This window comes from Lactuca virosa, chromosome 1 (assembly GCF_052849685.1).
Source record: "Lactuca virosa cultivar CGN04683 chromosome 1, Lactuca_virosa_CGN04683_v6, whole genome shotgun sequence".
Classification (NCBI taxonomy): domain Eukaryota; kingdom Viridiplantae; phylum Streptophyta; class Magnoliopsida; order Asterales; family Asteraceae; genus Lactuca; species Lactuca virosa.
Genome location: NC_136426.1, coordinates 158,158,492 through 158,166,924, shown reverse-complemented (window position 1 = coordinate 158,166,924; position 8,433 = coordinate 158,158,492). Strand labels below are relative to the sequence as shown.

At 34.5% G+C, this 8,433-nt stretch overlaps 1 long non-coding RNA gene across 2 annotated transcripts; it reads left to right on the top strand.

The window, feature by feature from the left end:
• Positions 1 to 4,577: 4,577 nt before the first annotated feature.
• LOC145107192 (uncharacterized) lies at positions 4,578 to 7,703 on the top strand. 2 transcript variants are annotated; one of them, XR_013707755.1, is made up of 4 exons: positions 4,578 to 5,549; positions 6,014 to 6,265; positions 6,363 to 7,029; positions 7,110 to 7,703. It is a non-coding gene; the product is annotated as an uncharacterized LOC145107192 (long non-coding RNA). The 2 variants fall into 2 exon arrangements; XR_013707754.1 differs by lacking the exon at positions 4,578 to 5,549 and having other exon boundaries at positions 5,915 to 6,265.
• The last annotated feature ends 730 nt before the right edge of the window (positions 7,704 to 8,433 follow it).

Here is an 8,433-nt window from a genome sequence, read left to right as displayed (position 1 = left end):
CAATGATCAACAATACATCATAGCAAGACAAGCTAAACAAGTGTTTTATCTCCAAGATCCTACTCAAAACAATAACTAGAGAGTTATAGAAGAGGTTCACGATTGAAAACTTTGGGATCATCTAAGTATTGTTGTTGTTAATGAGATAGATGTCGTGAATGACAATCGATCAACTAATTTTACCTTGGTTGTCAACTTAGGCACCTTGCCTATTCTAACAAATTTAGGTGAAGTTGGTGAATCAAGTGTGGTTGCTACGAGGAATGTTTCTCCTACTATAAATGATGATGCTTTCATTAACAATGATGATGACGGTGGTTATATGTATTGTTCAGATGAAGAAATAAAAAAACCATGACAACGATGATGATGTTGCAAATGTATATTGTTCTAGTGATGATTCTGATTGACGGTATGTTACAGTTGTTATATATCCTGATTTCTTATAATATTTGTTAAATTTTCAAATGTTCCTTATTTATAAGTAGCTTTATTATATATTTTGAATGATCATAATATTTGTTACATAGATGGAAGAAGTCACGAGGGAACATGGAGGAGAAGGTGGGATAGACCTCTACATGGGCGCGCTCATGGTTTACCATCGTGTTACCAATCATGTAAGTTACATGAAATTCTTAAGTAATATATATATATATATATATATATATATATATATATATATATATATATATATATATATATATATATATATATATATATAGTTCTAAATTTATAAATTTCCAATTCTATGTGTGAATGTAGCAAAAGAGAAGAATGTGAATATAGGTGGCAAAGGAAGAAACTTAAAGTTGTAGATGAGTATGAAGATAACAGTAAGAATCATTTGGTCGTGGGGCTTGATACCTCTAGGAGGACGTATCGATTCAACGGACAATTGTTTGTTAGATTGATTTGAAATCTGGTGGGATCAGAGGTACCGTTGCATTATCATTATTGGCTTCGTGTTCCTACTGAGTACAAAGAAAGGTTATATCTTGAGATAGAAGTAAGTATACAATGTATTTTTTATGTATTGAATTTTACACTTATTAAATATTTCTTTTACTAATCAAATATGTTTTTTTCCATACGTATTTTGATCTTGATATGTATCGGGGTACAAATTTGTGGGAACCCGTTTGAGTGGGTATCCAAGCTGATATGCAAAGAGCATATCGAGATCGCAATCATGAAGTGAAAAAACATTTTGACAACGTCGGTGGATGTGCGAATGTGGTCTGCCGATGCTTGGAATATGATGATTGATTTGTTGTTTTTGACCCCAGAATATATACGCACTTCGGAAAAAAAAAGTTACTCGGGCGAAACTTCCGCACACAAGTGGTCATAGTTCTAGGTCATATGCTCAATGACGCCATTTAGAGGTAATAAAATGTATTAGTGTTATTTAAAATTGTTATTAACACTTGTATAAATATATTTATTGTTTTTGACTTATCAGTAGGAAAAACTAGGACCAAAGCTAAAACATATTGAGCATTGGAGACAGATGTGCTACAAAGAAGGCTAGAAGGCTCTGGTTGGAGTACAAGTCGAGTACAAGAAGATTCGGTAAGTGATAAAAGAAATCAATACGTTGTTTCAATATGTTATCATTATTAAATTTTTTTGTGCATTTTAATTATCGTATGTTTATTGTTTTCTTTATTTTAGGAGAAGATTCAAGACGAATATGAAAAACTGAAAAATGAGGTCCGGGAAGGTGGAGAAGTAGATGAGGATCAATGTCTCGCAATTGCCCTCAAGACGAGTCGCATACATGCTCGCGAAGTGGGTAAGAGACCAACCGCCAACTTCGGTCTAATTCCTAGTGAACGGGTTTCCACATCTTCCAAATCTCAATCCAAATCTCAATCACAAATTTGATGCACAACATATGCAAGTATACTTGCAGCAATATAATGCATCATTGGCGGCTTGTATACCTAACTTCCAAAGACTACCATTTCCTATCCTTCTAATCAATTCCAACACAAAAGGAAGTACCTCACAAGGAAATACCTCTCAAGAAAACGTCGAGCCTGAGAGGATGGAAGAAGAAGAAGAAAAATATGATGATGACGGTTCATGTTTTTTGTTAATTTGAACAATTTTAGCTATTTATTGTATCTAATTTGGTATGTAATGTTAAACTTGAATCTGATGTTTTGAATTTGAACAACGGTAGCTAGTTATTGTATCTCATTTGATATATGCTGCAAAATGTTTGGATTTGTTAAAAATTCAGGATTAGTACATATACACAATCTATAAAAACTTGAAAAAAAAACACCCAATGGTTATTCCGATGACTTGTCGTCGCTATAGCTATTTGATCGAAAACTGGAAATCACATGTGGCGACAACATGTTGTCGATATAGGTGGTATCTATACCATCAACATGTCATCGCTATAGGTGGTACGTATCCCGATGACATGTCGTTGCCACATATAATTAATAAAACTTTATTTTTTTTCTAAAATCATTCCCGACGGAACCTATGTAACGACGACATGTTGTGGGCGAACCTATCCCAACGACTTTTTTTGACCTATCCTGACAGGTCTATGACGACGACTCTGTCCCTATGACTTTTCGTCGGTATAGCCTAGCCATACAATATGTCGTCGATATAGGTTCATAAAATGTCGTCGTCATAGTGTGTTAATGTTGTAGTGATCACACTAGTGCACATGATGGCCGATGATGTTTCTTCTTTATTTTATCTCAGCAAGACATAAACTACATGCAAGAGTACTGAAATATTCAAGTTAATAATCTTCTGTCTCCCGGCTTTGGATCAGGTCACTTGCTTCGAATTTCTCATTCCTTCAGCGTTGTGGATGCTTTAGAAACTCAAAAGTCGATCTCCAGAGTTTTAATCGTGGTTAATACGGCATCCAGGTTCATCATATATTAAGTGCAAGTTTTTTTTTGGATTAATAGTCGTAGACCATAGGCAAACCATTGATCTGGTGGAATTGATATTGTAATCCGTTGACAAATACTTGGTTGACAAATACCTTCTAATTTCTCTCTAGTTTTTTGCTTTAATTTAAGTGTGGTAGCCAATTAAAAGAACATAATAATTTTTTTATAAACATTCCTAATTATTGGGGTTGTTCGGTAACCTTTTAATGAAACCATTAGAGATTACCTTTGTATCAGTGAGCATTCAATGCATTTGATACAAAGGACCTCTGAATGAATCAAAAACCATGTGATTTACATGCATCTAAACAGTTTAGCAATCTTGCCTTCTATTAATCATTAAGAGGTTGGAAACCTTTTATTCAACATTCATCCCTATTTAATAAACAACCCCTTAGTATATAGAATTTCTCTTAATTAAAAATGTTTTCTTGTTTTATCAGCAGAGTGCAAATACGCTCATTTAGAATACTAATTACAATATTAAATTTCAGATGTATGGAAGGGGGTATTGTCTATGATCAACAATTCTCAAAATTTAATTATTTCATTGAGTTTTAGGTTTATGGTTTAGTTAATACTAATAATGTATTAAAGATTTACAACCATTTACACAATCCATTGATGAAATTTTTTTTAAAAAAAATGAACTTAAAAGATTTTGTTTTTTATTTAACCATGAAAACGAAATTATGGTCCTTTTATTGATCACGAAGGCAAAGTTGACAAAATTTAATCATAAAAAATACAATAAAAATATAATTAACCGTACTTACAAGCAACCCAATATTTTAAAGGAACCTGAAGAGTTGAATGTAATTGGTTATAATCACGACCCTTATATATGTAATCAATAAATCAATGCTTAACGCAATCAATGATGTTTGACTTTGACATAAATATTTAATTATCTATATACAAGCTGTTGTACTGAATATTAATAAGAAAGAAAAAATATTGAGTTTAGCATTCAATCATATAACATCATACTTTTGTTAACTGTTAGACAAAAAAACTGATTATTTGTTGTGTTTCTTTTTCAGTGAGGATTAAGTGTAGCTGCTACATGACATGATTATGGGACAGTTCCTCTGCCATGCAATCAAGAAGTTTTTTTTATGACACTCAAATATGTTTATATCAATGAAAATTATGATTGGTTATTTATCATGTCTACATTAACATAACTTGTTCATTAGAGCATTTTCTTTTGTATTGAATGTGTTGGATGTAAGTCTCAGTTTCTTTATACTTGTGTTGGTGGTTAATCGTAACATAGTGTATTTTCAAATGTATGTCCAATAGTTATTTCCACAAAAAAAGTTTTATAAAAAATCATTGTTTTTTATATAACCTGGTTATCTGAATGGAACCTGAGCATATTTAATCATTATATGACCCGGTTTTTGGGATTGAAACCGTGTTCTTATCTCCTTATACAACCAGGGTTCTATTTCTTTTTTCACGGACTCACTGACTTTAAGTCCCGGTCCAAAACCGGGTTATTTAATTGATTTAACCGGGTCCTATGTGCTTTTTTGTAGTAGTCACAGTAATCAATGTAAAATGTAGATAGGCATTATCAACTCTATTTAAACTAGATAATGATAATAATGACGATATGTATTAAATTATCTTGGATACATGTCAAGAAACAAATTTGAAGTTATGTTTTAATCAATGCTACTTTTCATTTCCATCAAAATCTGCTGCATCCTCAATCCTCTCAACAACTTCGTCCAACATAAAGCGTAGACGCTTATCCCTGCCGCTTGAAGCTGCCCCCCACCCAGGACCTGGCCCGGCATAGTTCCTCATTAAGTGCTTTTTCATTTCCCCTCTTTATGCACCGATATGCAATTTTTACAAGTATACTCAAAGAACGGCTATTAATTTGATCTCTTATAGAGGGATCAACGAATTGGTTGAGTGAATTGTTGCGATAGTATTGTTGAAATAGGCCTATTTGGTTTTCTCGTTCAACATATCTGTCTAGTTCATGAGCTGTGATTCCACTCAACATTTCATACATTATCACCCCAAATGAGTAAACATCTGGTACGTGTTCGTGGAGTTTATGATATATGTGATGTCTCTTTGACAAACCAAAAAAAGTGATTTTGGCTTCCATACTTTCGTCTAACAATATGTTAAAGTTGTTGATGTTTCCGGGTGTTATGTTCTTGTCCTCCCCACGGATCCAATGAAGGTACTGGAGTCCTCTTGCTGCTCCTAGGCAAATCTTCAGCCGTTGTGCCCATGTTAGTTTAAGCAACTTAGTTCTCCAGTTTTCGAGATGATCAACAAGGCTTCCATTGACATAATATTCATAAACTATAATTCTTTCATTGGTTTCATCACTGTAACCAATGAAAGTGGAGATGTTTTGATGGTGAAAACTGGAAATTATCTTGAGTTCTTTATAGAATTCATGCTCGGTTTTTGGAGACAAGCGTTGGATGGCCATGGTGCGTCCATAGAGCTCTCCTTTGTGCACTACGCAATGTTCATACTCTCCAATGAACGTTTTCACGTCGAAGTTTTGGGTGGCAAAGTTGATATACTTCAGTGGAATTAGAAAATTTTCTACGCTTCGTGTGGAAATGATAGAAGGTGATTCATGTTGGTTCTGTGAATAAAAACATAACCGAGTTTGATTAGAGGGGCATGCATGCAGGGGTGGGAGAAAAAACCAAAACCGAATAACCGAACCAAACCAAACGTTGTTTGGTTTATTTGGTTTGGTTTATCTGATTTTTGGTTAATTTGGTTTGGTTAACCGAATACGTTAAATTTTATTTGGTTTGGTTTTGGTTAAATTTTTAAAAATTTGGTTAAACCGAATAATTTTTAAATTAATATATTTTTATTATATATATAATTAATATTTATTATTTATTTCATACATTAAATACCTAAATTATTTACAAAACTTATTAATTAGTGTAAAACTAGTCAATTTGCAATTTATGGTCGATTGTACTTTTTAGAATTGTCCTTGTTTGTATGTTCACAACCTCAAGCTACCGCATAGACTTTTTTTTTCTCTTTATTAACTTCAAATCAAATAAATCTAGCCAAGCTACAGATTAAATCATTCGACCATGCCTTTTCATCTCTACCTCCATGCTGATGTGACTTCTACCTATTGGACCATACATCTTCATCTCTACCACCATTACTATCAGATCTCGAATTTCAGTTTAGATATTGCACCACACCAAATTTTCGACGATTTCAAAATTCCCCACTTCTTCTACTTTCTGGTTTACGATTTCTAGTTTCAAGCCTTCAAAACAGCAACTGTATACGATTTTTGGAACAAGAAGGTACCAAAATTATGATGCTAAAAATTAATTTGTGTTTTTTTTATGTTCACAAAGGTCTCCTGTTAAACCCTAATCTAGTAATCAATTTTTTTTTCAGAATCTCTATGATGTCTGGTATTGAATCCAATATTGAAGATGAGATGGCCGGGGAGGATGTAGAAGTGGTCGATCTTGAAAGCAACAACAATGAAGAACAAAACAATTTACAACCACAAGTTAAACGAAGAGCGACCAAAAAAGGAGCAGATGTTTGGCGTCAATTCGATGATTTCATAGATGCTACTGGTGTTGAAAACAGCAAATGCAAACATTGTGGCACCAAATGTTAGCCTTTAGCAAAGACAAAACACCTTTTTTATACAGCAGGTTTCAAGCAGAGCAAGTTTTAGAAGAAAGAGTAACTAACACACAAAAGTGTTTTCTGCATATATTCTAAATTAACGACAACTACATAGCATAAAAACATAACTGAAAAAGGGAAACTGCTGCTACCTAGAAAACAGGAAAAGGCTATGAAAATAAACTACCCACTAGCTTGACTAATTCAACAAAACAATTACTGAAACTTAAAAGAAAATAACTGAAGGATAAAAGGAGGCCTGCATGTGACTGGTTGACCAAGTTGATGTTGTTCTCTTTTAACATTCCCTCTCAAGATCAACTTCTACCATACCCATCTTGTCACCAAATTCAACCAGTTTTGCACTTGATAAACTCTTTGTAAGCAGGTCTGCTACCTGATCAACAGTGTTCACATATTTAAGGTAAATTTCCCATTTTAAGACCTTTTCTCTGATAAAATGATAATGAACTTCAATGTGCTTGGTACGTGCATGAAAAGTAGGATTCTGAGCAAGCTTGATTGATGACATATTATCACAAAGCAGCGGAATACTATAGTTAACTTCTTGGTTCAAATCCTTTAAAAGTTGCACAAGCCACAAACATTCCTGAGATGCTACTGCAACGGCTCTATATTCGGCTTCAGTTGTGGAAAGAGAGACTGTGGGTTGACTCTTGCTACACCAAGATACTATACTTGATCCAAGCATGAAAATATAACCTGTGGTTGATCTTCGAGTGTTCAAATCACCAGCATAATCAGCATCACAAAATCCCATCAGCTTACATTCAGATTCCCTCTTAAACTGGATTCCATAATTGAGAGTAGTCTTAATATACCTTAACACCCTTCTAGCAGCCCCAAGGTGGGGGTTTCTTGGACTCTGCATGTAACGACTTAACACACCAACTACAAATGCAATGTCTGGTCTTGTTAAAGTGAGATATATAAGACTACCCACCAACTTTCTATACATTGTTGCATCATCTAACTCCTTACCCATGTTAGCACACAACTTAGCATTGTTATCCATGGGTGTTACAACTCCCTTGCAATCAACCATTTTGAACCTCTTTAATAGATCATTACAGTACTTATGTTGGTGCAGAATTAAACCATTATCATCATAGCTGATTTCTAACCCCAGAAAGTGTTTCAATTTCCCTAGGTCCTTCATGAAGAACCGAGTACACAAGTTTTGTTTCATCTGAGCTATCATACCATCACTACCTTGCTTCCAACTTTCTTCACAAACAGGCTAGCATCTGCAGATGTACTTGTATATCCATTGTGTTCAAGAAATTCACCAATTTTCCCAAACCACGCCCTAGGAGACTGTTTAAGCCCGTACAACGCCTTATTGAATTTACATACATAATCTGGATGCTGTTTGCTTTTGAATCCAAGAGGTTGTTCCATGTGAATGACATGATCCAAGTTTCCATATAGGAATGCATTACTTACATCCATTTGCCAAAGTTTCCATCCCTTGCTAGCTGCCAAAGCCAACAAAACCATGATTGTAGTTAACTTCGCCACTGGGCTAAAAGTGTCCTCGTAGTCCATCCCATATTGCTGTGAGAAGCCACGAGCTACCAAACGGGCCTTAAATCTTTCGACTGACCCATCTGCATTACGTTTCACTTTATACACCCATTTACACGAGATGGGTTTCACTTCGGTAGGTTTTGGAACTAGTTCCCACGTCTGGTTCCTCATTAAAGCAGCTACTTCTTCTTCCATTGCTATAACCCGTTCTCGTTTAGTGGCAGGTTCATCATAAGTTTCTGGTTCAAACACATCTTCTTTTACTAAAGCAACATTG